Source organism: Macrobrachium nipponense, chromosome 49 (genome assembly GCF_015104395.2).
Source record: "Macrobrachium nipponense isolate FS-2020 chromosome 49, ASM1510439v2, whole genome shotgun sequence".
Lineage (NCBI taxonomy): Eukaryota > Metazoa > Arthropoda > Malacostraca > Decapoda > Palaemonidae > Macrobrachium > Macrobrachium nipponense.
This window is the reverse complement of record NC_087224.1, coordinates 12,356,019-12,372,962: the sequence shown is the minus strand read 5'-3', so window position 1 is coordinate 12,372,962 and position 16,944 is coordinate 12,356,019. Positions and strand designations below refer to the sequence as shown.

The 16,944-nt window shown below is 41.4% G+C and overlaps 1 protein-coding gene across 1 annotated transcript in view; it reads right to left on the bottom strand.

Moving 5' to 3' along the window:
• LOC135205333 (gastrula zinc finger protein XlCGF52.1-like) overlaps nucleotides 1–10,485 on the bottom strand; it is a 43,386-nt gene extending 32,901 nt beyond the window's left edge. Inside the window, exon 1 of the mRNA XM_064235783.1 lies at nucleotides 10,062–10,485. The gene's annotated coding sequence lies outside the window, so the exon portion shown is untranslated. The remainder of the gene's footprint in view (nucleotides 1–10,061) is intronic.
• Between the last annotated feature and the right edge of the window lie 6,459 nt (nucleotides 10,486–16,944).

The following is a 16,944-nucleotide window of genomic DNA, read 5'->3' as shown; positions in this document are numbered from 1 at the left end:
CTCAATAATTAATCACAATGAGACTTAATGTCAAACTCCCTTTACGTAAGTAACAACACCAGAAAAATCACATCTCCCGGTAAAATCAAATCTCCCGTCCAAAAAAGAAATGCTACTTAAGCTCAATCCCCAAATCATATCTCTCATAGGAAAAGGAAGAAAAACAATAAAAAAAAAAGGATAATCACAAGTAGATTTCCAATCACAAAATATCATAATACATGTATAATATGCATAACTCCCGCGTTTTTCCCAAGAAATGCTCCATGTAAAGCCCCGGAATTTGCCAGAAGGCAAACTCTCACACATGCGCTTTCGTGAAATGCTATAGCCAACATTTCCAGATATTGCAAAAATTCTGATCTGTCACCATCAGAGGAAAAGAATCAGCACACGCTCAGCACACGCCTGTCAGCAGAAAAATCGCCTGCGGACGCATGCTCAAACAACAGCGCAAAAATTGTCTAGTCAGACACATAAGTTTGGAAACTCATGATTCTCAAGAAAAAAAAAGTCTAACTGACACATTTCACAGAATTAACTCCAGGATATGACTAATGTGTTCAAAAATTTGTCTCGAAGACTTATTCTCTCAACATGACTTTTCCCAAATTATATTTCTCCAAGAATAACACACTTGTGAACATAAAAAATGCACACACATCTCCATATGACTCGTAATGCAGTAATGCCATTCGCCTCTAAATAGACACGAAATCAAAAAAGAGAACCTCAGAAATCTCCTCTTGTCTCGAAAAAAACTCCCATAACCACAAAAAAAAAGGGTCACCCGCCCAAGATTAATTCCAACTCCATTATGAGACATCATATCAATAATAACACCACTCCGGTTATAAAAATATTTCCTCCATTTGGTTAATAACCAACCCCCTTATATTATTCTCTTATTTCTCTAATAGCCACATGTCAGTAAAAAAAAGACACCACTCCAAGAATAGAGAATAATCACCTCTATTTCGGCAAATACAAAATATTTACCTCTATTTCCCCAATAACTCCATGTGGAACAAAACAAGGCTCCAAAAAATATATATCTCCAAAAAAGGAATATAAAAAAATGAAATCCTACCTCCAAAAAAATGTGCACTCAAGGCAACTAACTCACTCACTCACAAATATTGCCCCATAATCTCCAAATATGTGTCTCCATTTGCAACAAAGATGGCTGCAAAATAATTGAACTAAACATAGCTCATATCACATTGTTGGCAAATATCAAATATGGCCAAAAATATATATATCCCATATATTATATCTTAAATATAACTCCAAAATAATATATACCTCCAATTATCTCCCCAAAATAATATATCTCAATTATATCTCAATCCTAACTCCAATTCTCCAGAGAATAACTCAATGTTATAGTAAAAACTATAAAAACTCTCTCCATTTAGCATAACTGCTAAAAACGGGCAAAAACTCGGCATATAAAACTGTCTAGAAAATTCTAGAAAAAATCACCAATGTGCCACAACTCATTATAACAGAATTCCCAACTCACAGTGTCTAAGCAAAGACTTCCCCATATGCACTACGACATAGCCATTAGAAAACTTAACCAAGTTTCCTATCTCTCACAAATTTGTCACAAATACGACAAGGGTATTGTGCAAGAAAACTCACAATTTCTGGAACACAAATATCCAGAGAAGAAATGTAGTGCCATTACGTATGCATTCAAAACGTGCAAAAAATTCTCCCATATATTTCTCTATAGCATCAAATAGCTAAAACACAAACACTTTCTCTTAAATGACTCTAAGTCATGAATTGAGACATTAAAAAATATCCACACCAACTGGAGAGAAAAAATAAATTCAAATTCACCCTTGGTAAAAAAAACTTGTGTCAGCGATGGCTAATTTCCAAAAAAGGAAAAAAGAAAAATCAACGGCACCATTAACTATCTCCCGTAACTCACTAGATGTCAAGCAATTATCTGCTAAACTCATAAAAAATAAGGAAAAGAAAAACTAAAATAATGTGTTGTTAGTTCCTCCCAAAATCAAAAAAAGGATTTCACCTCCCTTGACAGCATTAAAACGCCCACGTATTAGTATATAAAAAATCAGCATCAGAAATATCATTATCACAAAATCACCAAAAAAAAATTGCTATCATCAAAATCATCAGTATCAGTACAAAAAATATCACCAATGTTAATGCTTATCCATTCTCAAAAAATTCAGCAAGTTTCACCACAATTCACCAAGATTCAGTCAGATTCATCAAGATTCAGCAAAACTCATCCCCGTGAATCACTGAAATATTCTCCAAAGTTACAAAAACTCAACAAATAATTAACACAAGACTTCTCCCATTAATTCATTGTAATAATTCTCCTTGAATAATTATCTGTAATAATTATCAACTAATCTCCCATGAAATATCTCAAATCTCTCACAAAACAATTCTCCCGTAATGATAATTATACTTAAGCAAACCCCCCCGTGACACATCTCAAGTATAATAATTATTAATAATAACAATAATAATAACTCTCCATAGCAATAATTCTCTTGCAAAAATCTCAAGTAAGGGTGAAATTCAAAATAGCATACAACAGTATTGCTGAATCCTATGACATACAATTTCTCCAGCATGCAACACCATGACATAACACCATTGCCACACAACACAGATACAACACCAATCATCGGCATTTCAAAGTAATTTCTCCAACACAATAAAAAAAAAATAATCTGTGTATCCCCCTTATATTTGCGTCTTTCAAGGCACAAAGAAACATATAACACATCCCGTGCATGTTAACTACTTTTCCCCTCATTCACGGAAAAGAAAAATCTCTTTTCTAAAAAAAAAAGACTCCACGGGCATTTCACTTCATCAACTAATCAATCAGCTGATATCTTAGCATTCAATGTCAAGGCCAGACCCATACCCCAACACAAAGAAAAAAAAAAAAAAAAGGAAAAGGGGGAGTTCACCCACACTGAGAAAAAAAAATTTCTCCCCCCCCCCCCCCGTGAGAACGACCCCTCAGTCGAGCGGCAGAACAGCCCGAGGCATACCAGTAGTATCCCCCATCTCCCCTTGAACAGTGTCTGAGGACCCCTTCCCAAGGTATACACTAGTGCCCATCCCTGCACTATCTCTCGAGTGAGGCTAGTGGTACCCGCACATTGGCAAACTAACCTCCTCCAAGGGATGCCCGTACCCTCGCAATGCAAGGCGCCTCTCTGCAGAAATGTGCTGAGCCCGTAAAATTGTGGCCGCTCTGTGTCACTAAGCCAAATATGCTTATCTAAGCACAGTTCACATGCATAGAAAAATACACCTTATGTTTTAAAACAAAGACGAATACGTCTATTATAAACACGTGCAAATAAAGAAAACACATCACTATGGGGCAAAGACAAAAAAAAGAAAATTGTTTGACCTCTTGAACCAATCCCATAACCCTGAAATATTTAAACAAAAACCCTCTCCCTTCAAAACAATAGTTTAACACTCACCACTCCATAATGGGAAAAAAGAACTCGAAATTCTTCGTAAAACGCGGCAGTGATATATGTATTAAACACAACACCCGCACGGGTATCTCGGAACACTCTCGTCATTGCACAAGCAAAAGTCACACTGGGTGCGCTCATTGCTTCTGGGTGACTCCCTGGGAAAAATGCTGAGTCCCATAAAAATCCTTCCCTCCCTTTAGCACAGTTAACAGACAGATATTTTCTCATTTTTTTCTCACTAAGTAACTGAAAACTAACAGTTTAACGATTTTCCACAATCCCACAAAGCTTTGTCGTTCGAAAACTATCGCTAAGTCACGACCCCTTTTTATTTTTCTAACTGGCCACCCATCTCTACATTGGCGTTCCTAGGCATAGAAAAGCAAGAAAACTTTTATATCCCCTCTTTAACCGTCTGCCACCACTATAACATGGGGGGAAGAACCCCCAGTATTCATAAGGTAAGCGTGGACACGAAACGGAAGGCAGACCCCTATCTCTCTCTCTCTCTCTCCAAGGAATCACCCTCTCTCTCTCTCTCTCTCTCTCCACCTCTTTCTCTCCATTCTAACAGGTAATGAAAATGAGAGAGTTGCATCATAACATAACGTTTATTTACAAGAATAACTAAATCAATTAACTAAGTAATCCAGTCTTACAGACTAATTCAAAAACTACATTGTCAAGTCACCAAAGCAAGTCCACACCCCACTGGGAACTCTGTCCCCCGGCATTTCCAGATCCATCTGTTCCAAAGATACAGAACACATCCCGGTAAGTACACACACAAGTTTAAAGACAAAGTTAATAAAATGGAACATCTTACAAGATATCAAACAAGCCATCCCTTTGGCTAAAGTAAAGGTAACACTTACCCATTCCCAACCGGAATATCACTCACTGATAAATAAAAACACTTTGGCATCCGCCATCATGGCTTCGCCTTCCTCCCCCGAATGTCTGTGCAAGTCTTCCCATAGACTTGGCTAGTGATACATTATGAATAGAAGAGGCGCACACGCACATACGAATGCACACTTCGACAACGCCTCATATTACTGGCTACAACCAGTTTCCCAAAGGCACTTTGAGAAGAGTTCATAAACTGTCGTACATTGACTTCCTGAATTAATAGCACTTTTATCTCACGGCCAATCCCCTAGAAACTCATTGATCAGCTACTCTCAGGTCGTTACCTCTGCCACTGTTCTCCCATCAATTCCATAGGTCACAGAGAACGCACGAACAATATATTATTAATCAAAATCCCTAGGCCTTACATATATTAACTTTTGTATATTTTATATTATAAGTTCTAGAATTTTCCTTAGTCTTATGAAATATGTTAAGCCTAAGGTTCTGAAAGGATATATTCCTTTATTTGCAGATTACTATGTCCAATTGTAAATTAAGAAATAATTATCATTAAGGATCTTTAATACTAGTTTTAAGTTATATGTTTAACAATAACAATTAAACTGTTTAAAATTTTTTATTCTGGGTATTATTAACCCTATATATATATATATATATATATATATATATATATTATATATATATATTACTAAAATATATATATATTTATACAAAAACTTTTATATCATTCTCTGGTATTTTTTCATCGGCAGACACAGGTCGATCCAAGAAAAGGGATTTTGACGTAGGAAAAATCTATTTCTGGGGGGAAGACCTGTGTCGCCCGATGAACCCTACCCTCTTATAACATTCACTTCCCACCCTGGCTAATCCAAGTTTATAGAATTACTTCCAGGAATGAGAGGTAGCACGTGGGTATTAGTAGTAGTGGCAAGCGGGGACGGATGGTGGTGGGATTCGTTGTAACGGCTCCCACCAAGAGGGAGTTTTGGAGGGGAACTTTCTAAATGGCCGAAGTCCTGTGGTTTGTGGTAACACAGCGCCCCTATACTTATACCGACACCCTTTGGGTGATCGCGCTGAGGGTAGTAACTTCAGCATAACCATGTTAGCTTTTTTCTCTGGTATATTAAGAATGTTATTTATGCTAGAAAAACGAGTTACAGGGATTTTTCATCGGGCGACACAGGTCTTCCCCCAGAAATAGATTTTTCCTACGTCAAAATCCCTTAAGATGATGGTCTGTTTCCGTCATCGTCCAGGATACTTTTGCTGACGGAAGGTAAGATCTCGGCGCATCAACCAAATTAGAGAAATCACCTTGAGCGGAGGCAGGGATCCTCAAACCTGCTTCCTCCTCCGTTTCATACCAGATTCCTCCTCTACCACTAAGTTTTGCGGGGGGAAGAGCAAATGAAGTCTTGCCCTTCACCTTCTTGGATTCCATCCAATCGTGGATCCTTTTGAACGCCCTTTTTGTGGAGAGTGACGTGGCCATCTTCACCAATCCTGGCGTCTTCCTTGCCTTCGATGAAGATAGTTGGGAAGGCGGAGAGAGAGGAACCGGAGCTTGAAACTTATTAGGAAACAAGTCTTTCAAAAGGCGAGTCAGGGTTTTATAATCTGAAGAAGATGAGGCTGAAGACTCTTCCTCATCCTCAGGACCAGGGTCAGTTGAATCCTCTTTTTCCAAAGGAACAGCAGAGGTATCCTGTTTTGAGCGAGAAGAGACTAAACTCTTATTTCCCTGAAGAATTTTCGAAGAGGAAATTAGAGTATGTTCTCCTATCAGCGTCGAATTTCTATCAGTTCCTGTAAAGGAACGTCGAGGTGCGTCCTGGAAAACTCTCTCTTGACAAGAGTCCAAACGAGGCTTTTGTCTAAATTCTTGAAGAGTTGATCGCTCACTCGTCTGAGGAGCGTCCTGCCTCGTATTTCTGCGAGCGTCCTGACTTTTAGGACGCCTAGCGTCCTCAAACGCATATTCATGAGCGTCTTTATCTTCCTCTTGGCGAGCGTCCTGACGTGAAGGACGTCGAGCGCTTAGCAAAGTCTTCTTAAAATCATGCCGTATAGCGTCATGACGTCTAGGATGTTTAGCGTCCTCAGAACCTGCATCGTGAGTTTCCTGTCAAGTAACCCGATGCTTGTGATATCGAGCATCCAGCGAAGCGTCCTCACGAGCGTCCTGAACAGTTTCACGATGAGTAAGACGTTGAGTCTCTCTAAGACTGCAGTGCGCCATCAACGTTGTCCTTAGAAGCTTCTCGATACCTAAATCTTACGTTCTGAGCGGTTTCTTGAAAGACCGCAGGACGAGCGTGCTGAGAAGGGTCTTTACGGGATTCTTGCCGAGTGTCTCGACACTTAATTGCTTCTGGAGGAGTGTCCCGCCGAGGAGAAACCTTGACAGAAGTTTCTCTAAAAGTTCTATGGCGCTGGAGACTCTCCCTACGTTCTCGATTATCAACATTATCTTCCTCCGGTCGAACATCGCCGAAGCGAGTCCTCTGAGCGTTCTCCAACTCCTGCCAAAGGCGACGGCCGCCTGTGCGGCAACTAGCGTCTTTGACGTTTTTGCCGATACTTCCAGAGGCTCTATCAACAGGAGTACTAGCGCGCTCCTGCATGAGTCGTCAAGATCTAAAAGGCGATGAAACAGGAGAGGGAGAAGAACGAGGAGAGGAAGAAGGAGAATGTCTGGATTTCTTGACAGGCAACCATAGATCCTTCTTACGATGACGTGATCTTGACTCTCTTTTAGCGAAAAATGCAGACAATTGTTGATGCATCGCCAGTAGGGTCTCCTTAGATGGGGAAGATTCATACGAAGGACTTATCCAGTGAGAAGACGATGGGCGAGGGGACGCCCTCTTCTTTCTCTCAGGACTAAAATCAGGTAGATTGGAGAATAAAACTACCTCCTTTTCACCAGAAGTCCTAACCCTCTTCTGAGGGATAGTGTCTTCAAAGTCTTCCGGAGAAGAACTAAGAGGAAGCCGCGTATGAGGACATTCCCGATCTTCTGATAAAGCGTCCTCTTCTCTAAATCCTCTCTGAAGAGGGCGGGAAAGACGATGGCCGCCTGTGCGACATCTTACGTCCTTACCGCTCTCATCTTGAGAGGCCCTCCGAGAGACCCATCCTCGTTGAGGAGCAGACGTCTCGGAGGAAGAGAAACATTCTTTCAATATTTGAGCCCGCGTACGATCTTTGGCAGCCTGGGAATCGTCTTCAGGTACTGCCGAAGGGACGCCAGACCGGTGTTTAGTTCCCGTAACCCTCCTTCGACTTACGACATGTCCATTCCCTATGTCCTGGGAGTTCGACAGAGGTCTCAGCCCGGAGGCGCTATAGGACCGGTTTGACACCCCCTCCACAACACTATCACTATCACTGCACTTTTGCACATTAGTTTGGAGCGCGAGCACTTTTGATTCAAGGTTCCGAATCGACTCCATAATTGTAGTAAGGGCATTACCTTTAGCAATCACTTCATTGCCCGAAGGCAAAATAACAGGGTTAAGCGCAACAGACTCTACATTTATGTTAGACTGCGGTGTTTAATCACCGCGACTCTTGACAGAAGCACTCCTGGAGGAAGACTTCCTGATTCTGTCACGTTCAAGCTTACGTACATAAGACTCATACACCTTCCATTCATTATTAGTCAGAACCTCACATTCTTTACACCTATCATCCAATAAGCAAACATGCCCTCTACAATTCGTGCACACCGTGTGAGGGTCTACCGAGGCTTTCGGTAGCCCAACCTTACACTCTTTCACACCGCACACCCTGAAACTAGTAGAACTAGATCCAGACATCACGACTCAAGAACAATCCAAGCCAAATCCAAATCCAAACCACAATAGCGTATGCCAAGTCACAAAGCCAATTTCAAAAACCAAAAGACAATCAGAATACTTAAGTGACCAAAGAAGTTTTCGAAAATCCTGAGCGAAGGTAATGGAAACAGGTGTTTACACTACCGCGACAGAGAAAAATCTGAATAGAAAATGGGAATGGTTCCTGACGCCCGCCTCCCAGCGGCGGGAATGGGTACTAACCACCTGGCCGACCACTGCGTGTGCCGGGAGTTTTGAAATTCTTTCGAACATCAGAGAATACAGCTATATATATATCTGGCAGGTAAGTGTCATGAACAAAATTATAAATGCTGAAGGTAATCTTTTATTAAAACAGGATATCAGGTCCAGGTCAAGCAGGGGTCGTCGTCAGTGCTGGTATTATTCCGTCGACGTAGTTCAGTTCAAGGCCGGGGTCGTCTTCGGTTTAAGGGCTGGTATTGGTGCTGGTATAGCTGGTACCAAGTGACGTTTCGACCTTCTCGCAGATCATCTTCAGAGTCGGTTGAAAAGACTGTAGCAAGAAAGTCTGTAGGGTGGTATTTATAGCGGCTCGGACCTAGAGTTGCGTTCTCCTTGGTCAGGCTGATCTTGGGCGAAGTTTTGGATCTCCCCTGGAAGGTCTCGGGGATTCTTTCGTGCGAGCGCCACAGTAGCGTGCCTGGGAATGAACGACTGGCATTCCATCTGTAGCAGGAATCCTATCATCCCATGGGGGCTCCTGATTATCTGGTATTGTCGGGGGGTCGTTCGCTGCTCTCCGGGCCCTTAAACCGAAGACGACCCCGGCCTCGAACTGAACTATGCCTACGGAATGATACTGGCACTGACGACGACACCTGCTTGACCGGGATCTGATATCCTGTTCTAATAAAATAAAAGATTACCTTCAGCATTAATAATTTTTTGAAAATTCCCAATATGAATATTGGCCAGTTACTCAAAAACATCGCTGAGCCTGAGAAGCAAATTGTAAGGAAAATAGAAAAAACAATATATAAAATCAACTCGCTTAATTCTGCCATTCTTTTTAACAATAATAATAATAATAAAATTAATTACAAAATTCATATGAGATAGTATTTTAAAGAAATACAATAATCTATCCATTTCACTCTTTTAAATAAGGATAACTCTCTCTCTCTCTCTCTCTCGCTCTCTCTCTCTCGCTCTCTCTCTCATTGGCTATAGGTATATATTTTCAATGGTAAAATGTTTAAAATTAATTATTTGGAAATTATATTAATAATATAACCTCAAAGATTAATACTGTAATAGGTTAGTAATTTTAGGTATATTTGTAGGAGGATGTTATTCAAGGTATCCATTAGGTATCTGAACTTTCAAGATAGGCAGTTATATACATTTTTAGTGGTGGTTCTAACTATTCACAGGTTTTAACTATTCACGGGGGTGTCTGGTACACATCCCCCGCATATGCAGGGGGAACACTGTATCACAATGCAATGATCATCTGGACACAATTTGTCTCAAAGGAAATAAAAGTTTGTAAGCAACAAATTTAGTCAGGCCAAAGTTGTTGACAATTCAACAACCGACTCTGACTTATGCCGGATATCCACCTACGACAGACGTTAAGAAAGGGTCCCTGTCGTAACTTGGGGATTGCCTGTGCTTTCATATAATAGACTAAGGTTCATACCCTTGTAGGAACAAATGATTTTGTTTTTTCAATTCTGATGTCAAGAGAGTTAAGCCTAAACAGCTAGAAAGTTCCTAACTTCAAAAGTTAAACTTGAAACCATACATGAACGACATAACTCATAAACATACAAATAATCTTTAGAATACTTACAGCAAAATAAAATGAACGACGGTCCTCAAAACTTCCCAACAAGACCAAGGAATAGAGTTCCTTACTGATAATTTTGTACCGTAACTTAAATTTCCCAGGACTTCTAACTCACCAAGTCTGCATTTGGTGCTTCGCGACTTATCTGCAAGATAGAGAAAGTAATCATTATAAATATGCAGGAAGTACACAGGTATATTAATGTTTTCCTCAGACACCCCCAACGAATAGTTAGAACCCGTGAATAGTTGGAACCCCTATAAAAACGCTGAAATGGCCTATTTTGTTAGTTAAAACTCAAGAAAAAAGCACTAAAAATTTTTGGACCTGGTTTTGTAAATAGTTTTATCACAAAAATGATATTGTTATTGTACAATAAAGTTTCATACATACTTACCTGGCAGATATATACTTAGCTATAGACTCCGTCGTCCCCGATAGAAATTCGAATTTCGTGGCACACGCTACAGGTAGGTAGGTCAGGTGATCTACCGGCCTGCCGCTGGGTGGCAGGAATAGGAACTATTACCTTCTAAGGACAGATTTTCTCTTCCAGCTGTCTCCTGAGGGGAGGCTGGGTGGGCCATTCAATCGTATATATCTGCCAGGTAAGTATGTATGAAACTTTATTGTACAATAACAATATCATTTTCATACATTCAACTTCCCTGTCAGATATATACTTAGCTGATTGGCACCTTTGGCGGAGGGTAAGAGACAGCTAATTACTGATTAGACAGGTAAACAACATACGTTGTAGGTAATAGATAAATAAAACCTTGGTTCCTATGTGTTTAGACAAAGGGTTGACTTCCTAGCTATTGCTAGGTGTCTGCTTCATCTCAAGAGCCTCAGCGAGGATGTGACCTATGGCTAAGAGTTCTTGTAGATCTGTCACTGGGGTCTTATCCACTTACTCGACAGAATCTAATGGTCATTTGTCCAATGGGTCTTATCCACTTACATGACAATACACCTATGCCTAGGGGCATAATTAAGGAGCACAACACCGATCCCGATCACCTGATCCTAACACGAGGGTTTGTGCTTAGTTTGAAAAGAGCTATCCCCAAACTCCTTTCAAACAAACCAAAGAAAAAAAACACTATCGCTAAACATAAAAAATTAACTCACTTAGTTTAAGGATCAGTTGTCGGCTCCCTATCCCAGCAACGTATCCATAGACACGTAAAACCAAGAGAGAAGGATCTCTCGTAGGTCAACTTGACCTCCTTCGTGCAAAGGGAAGTCAATACAGAGTTGCATCTCCCTTAAGTTACAGCTAATATGTCCTTCACGACATATTGTTATGTAACGAACAAAAATTCATAAAAGCTCGCACTCAAGCGCTTTTTTAATCTCAGCTGTTTGAAGGAATCAAGTCATTCATGAAGTGCTTTTAGCGATCACACTTATTTCAAAAATAAGAAGACCACGGCTTCCTTTGAAATGGATCTTTTCTGGATGAAGCCTAGAGCCTGGCTTGCGCCTGGGTGGCGCCTCGCTCCTGGCTAGCGCCTCGAGCCTGGCTGGAGCCTCGAGCCTGGCTGGCGCCTCGCGCCTGCCTGACACTTGGTTGGCCGCCTAGCTCCTGGAAGGCGCTTTTCGCCTGACTCATGGCTGGTGCCTCGCGCCTGGCTCCAGACTGGCACTATTTGGCGTCTGGCCCCTGGCTGACTCCTCTCCACTTGCTGGAGCTTCGAGCTTGGTAGAGTCTCGAGGATGTCTGGCGATGCCCACATCACACTCTCTTATCTGTCTGACTTGTTCGCCTCTAGCGCATCTGCGCTAGGTTGGAGGCCCCCTCTTTCTCTTCATCAGACAATGACAGTGTTCCTTGAAACTGTCTGCCTCCTGGCGTTTTTACGCCTGTTTTGGCATTTGGCGCCTGGTTGGCGCTACATTGTCCCGAAAAGTCCTGAACTCCACAATGGTTTATCAGGAGATTGGAGAAGGGTGGAAGAAATTCTTCCACTTTGAGCTTTTGGCCTCTCCGGCAAGGGGAGGTGATTGTAGTAAACTACGTCCATTAGACGATAGGACATCTAACAGTACGAGAGATAAGAGTCTTCCTCCGAGGAGGATCCTTCTTGATTCCTTCCTTTGCTAACGAGATCTCTTCTTACTTGCTGATGAAGTTCCTCGTTGCAGAATCTTCCCTATCCTTGTCCGAAGGAAGGGAAGGGGCTTGGAAGTCGAAGGAGACTCCGAGCTGAAATTCGGAGGATTCCTGATTTCTAGCTCTTTACTGTATCTCTCTGAATACTTCTGGAAGCATTTCGAGCCCTCATCGTATCCCAAGACTTTGTAGCGAAAACGTTTAAACCATCTCTTCTTATGTAGGTGAAAACGTAAGTACCCTGCCTGGGCAACGAAACTTCTATCTGAAATCGTTGAGTCTGGAATAGAGGGTTTTAGTTCTTTTGCCAGACATACTATGCTGGCAAGAACCCATTGCCGAGTCTCCATTAAATCTGATGCGAGATTCCAATGCACAAAAAATTCACTTGTCTTCTTGGTAGTTAAGGGCAAGAGAAAACAAAGAATTCCCTCATAAATTTCTCAAAGAAGTTGATGAGAGCAGTTTCCATCTTGTCGGAACACGGAATCTGAAGCCACAAAAGATCCCATTCGAAGTACATGATATCCTACTCTTTGTCGTATTGAGGTATCGTATCAGATCCCGAAGATCTTAATCCTCTGCTATCTCTAATTCTCCTTGAATAGACAGAGTTTAGCCTTTTACTGCGCTCTTTGATAGCAGATATATAAAGGTGATTCTTCCCTCTGAAAAGGAAGAAAAAACCTATATGTGGTTCACAGAGGTATCAGAAGAGGACAGTTTCCTCTGCCATCAAACACGATCTGCAGCAATTCTATGTCCTGGCTATGACTATTGTCATTCACCTTGAAAAATCCTCTCATTCATGTCCACTTCTGGTCAGTCTGCACGAAGATTGACTCAGAGTGGAGAGGTTGTTAAGGTCCATTTGTAATAGATGCTTATAGAATATTCAGACTGGCTTGGAAAAGACTTCCAAAACATGCTGTGAGAAGAACGTGACCTCTGTGAATCCACCTTCTCTAAGGCCAAAATGAGGCATAAAGTATTATCCTCTCTTTCTTTGACGCCCTTTATCTTAAATTCTGTAAAGCATTTATATTTAGGGAAAAAAAAAAGACTAAAGTTTATTCCCCTTTCTATAAAATAATGATGGTGTATATTGCTACCTCTCTTGGTTCGAGGAAAAGGAAGCAGTCTACAGGAAGCCTGTTCGTCCTTCTACCTTGCTAAGAGATCTATGAAGAAGACTTTTCGTCCGTAGGTTCTCACAACTCTTTGCAATAAATGTTAGACATACGTTAACAGTTATTATACGTTGATCGAGAAGGTTCTCACGACATGCAAAATCTTGCATCGAACCCTCTTTTCCAAATAGGTTCTCTTTGTTAACGCGAACAGGAGCGAAAAAAGAGATTCTCAATGCTCTTTGCGATATGAGAGAGTCGTGGAGTTGGCCTAAGTGATTAAATGGGTAACGAAATCAGGAACGAATCTTGCCGTTTCCGAGTGTGCTGTCTGAGAGGCTACTGGACTCTTAGATTAATAACTCGCTAAAACGAGAAAATATCTTGGATGGTGCTCTTGGCTCATTGCGCCAGGTTGGCGCTTCAGACCGGCGCTTTCTTCTAATACTCTTTATGTTATGTGCCAGAACATCTGTGCCTTTATGGTACCCGACATCCTTATACATGTTAATTCCGTTCTTAGTAGGAAAAAACTCTTATATACGTAGTATATTCCACTCAGGAAACCATTTCTGCCACGAGAGAATGGTTTCCCATTCCACTCATCCATCTTCTCTTGAGCAATAATCTGATTCTAAAAAGGTTGTGTGCGTTTCTCGAAAGACTTGACCATACCGTAGTCTTAAAGTGAATTCTCTACTACATCCCAATCTTCTCACTAAGCATTGATTGCTAATAAGCCATGCTTTTGTAAGCATGAGAGCATTATATAATATAACGTTCTGCTGCGTTAGAATCCTTTAATAATGTTCCCTACGGTAAACAGCATTGAAAGGTTATAATATCTTTCTTATTGAAAGCTTCTTAGCAAAAGGCAGACAATATTTTATTTATGTTAGCTTAACTATCCCCTCCATTCGAGACTAAGTCCATGATTGTAGGGGGAATATACGGTTAACCATTCGATCCCGTTGGAGAGAGAGATGCAACCGACAGCTAATGACCGAGACCTGGATGGTACTGTATTGGCCTTACAATGACAGCCCGGCCGTCCCTCGCTCGCCTGCTGGCTGCATTCATCCTGAGTTGCCAGTTACTTCATTTAATGAAGGAATATAATAAAATTATTCCCGAGCCTAAGGAAGCTCTCAATAATGCAAATTTAAGCCAAACACCGAAGCTGAGTAGGTATTGTCGTAACAAACTTTTTAAGCGAAGTCCTTACCAGGAAAATCCTGTAAGGATATAGATAATTTCATAGCGAACCACAAAGGCAACTATGGTATGCGTATATGACTTGTCATTCAGTAGTCGTATACAGCAAGTCTTCCTACTACATTCTTTCCTTTCCGATGCGGAGAGAGAATGGAAATCTTGCCCTCTTCGTTCTTTTCGTCAATAAACACGAATTAGCATTAGTCGAAAGAGATCGCAATGAAAACTCTCGGATCGAAGAGAATCCCTCAAATTTTTATTCTCTTGGAGATAAGGCCGTATTCTACGCCTCTATTATCTGGAAGAGCCTCTAATCAATGAATGAGAGCTCGTACAAACCTTGTTCAATTTGCAAACGATTGCCACTCTTTCTGTAACTGGTTGGTTGCATTATTTTATTATTTTAGAAGGAGGAAGATTTTAATATCGTCTTATTAGTAATGAACTAATTTTTTCCAATAAAAAAGGTCGCTAAGGTCTTATAAACTGAGAGACCTGCTCCCTTATTGGCTTCCAATTCCGATCTATCTTCCATTTCCTGTCCATCAAGTTGGGAGAAGAATGAGCAACCGGAGGAGAGCGCCTCCTTCCGTAAGGTGAAGGGCTTTTAGCAGTACCGATTCTAACCTGACAAGGGCTACGGCCGCCTGTGCGACATCTTGAGTCTCCGCCAGGAAAAAAGCCGATCTTGCTCTTGCCATTACTTGCATTAAGACTATCCTGAGAAGGGCGACGGCCGCCTGTGCAACAACTCCCGTCCTTATCAGGAGAAGGCCTCGAATGTCTTTCACCTTACGCAGAATCAGGATCTAACTCCATATCCGATGAAGATCCTGGTTTATAGCTTCAGGCGCTTTGCTCCTTGTTTCAGGCGCTTCAGGCGCTTGAGGCTTTCATCTGAGGCGCTTCAGAAGCCTTGCGCCTCGTTTCAGGCGCTCCAGGCGCTTTGTGCCTCATTTCAGGCGCCTCAGGCGCTTTTAGCCTTGTTTCAGGCACTTCAGGCGCTTTGTGCCTCGTTTTAGGCGCCTCAGGCGCTTTTCGCCTCGTTTCAGGCACTTCGAGCCTCGTTTCAAGAGCTTCAGGCGCTTTGCGACTCCTTTCAGGAGCCTCCGACTCTTTTTCGCCTCTCTTCAGGCTCTTCAGGCGCTTTGTGCCTCATTTCAGCCTCTTCAGGCGCTTTGCGCCTCGTTCCAGGCTCTTCAGGCGCTTTGAGCCTTGTTTCAGGCGCTTCATGTCCGAGGAGCTAGAAGCTTAAAAATTATATATGTATGTTTAATCACTAACTGAGATCCATAATTCATTCGATCAACATATATTCTTTAATATCTAATTCGTTCTTCTCAGAATAGATATATTTTCATATAAATGTACCGATGAGGAATTTGTTGAAATAACTCTTTCAAACCCCATGGGATAGAGCCTCCGTCTATTTGTACGGGGAACGAAAACAGGATAGGGCAATGCCTCTACCGCCACTGTTAACGAGAGATATCTTATTTTGATAGTCTCTCTGAGGTTCCGATATCTACGACGAGATTATCTTGCATCTTCATTGAATCTACGCCGTTGAATCTTTCTTCTCCTTATCCGTCAATACGATAATAATAAGGGGAACACATTACATTAGGACGCCTTTCCAATGGCAAACTTGGCAGTCTGGGACGTTCTACAGAACCTGCCGAGGGAACCCTTGTCGGGTGGGATTCTCTGAAACCCCCCTGCGGTTGTCGACATTCCTTCTCCTCTGGGCTTGTGAGCTTGGAAGAGGTCTAGACCTGGGAGCGAGACAGAGCCGATCAGACGCACCCTCCATTGCAATGGGGGAACACTATATTCACTTCTTACCTTTTAAAAGCTCACATTTGAGCTATCCATTTATCTTCAATTTGCATATATAAATTTGTAATTTCTGTGGAGTAAGAAGGTGATGAGGATGCAAAAACTACTAGTACTGCTAATACTCTACTAACTGCTCGTTAGCACAAACGCTATTAAAGCTTATAAAGTAAGCGTATCTAGTTATAGCTTTTCTGACTCCTAAAGTAGGAAATTAGAGTTTAATATTTCCTCAATAAAGTTGTAACTTTTATTACATGTAATAATGAGTAAATATTAATAATTCTCTATGGCAAACTATGTGAGTGTACTACCGATAATTTCGGTAGTTTCACTTAGTATTTTCTTCGATATTTTGAAGCGAAATTCATTAAAAAGTTAATAAAAGCGTATGCCGAACCAAAGACCCAGTACTTCCCTGCAAAAGACAGCCCAGAAGATCGATGGCGATGAAACAAGAAAAATAAAATCAGGAGGAACCGTAAACGTATGTTTACATTCCAAACAATAGAGAAAATCTGTCCTTAGAAGGTAATAGTTCCTATTCCTGCCACCCAGCGGCAGGCCGTAGATCACCTGACCTACC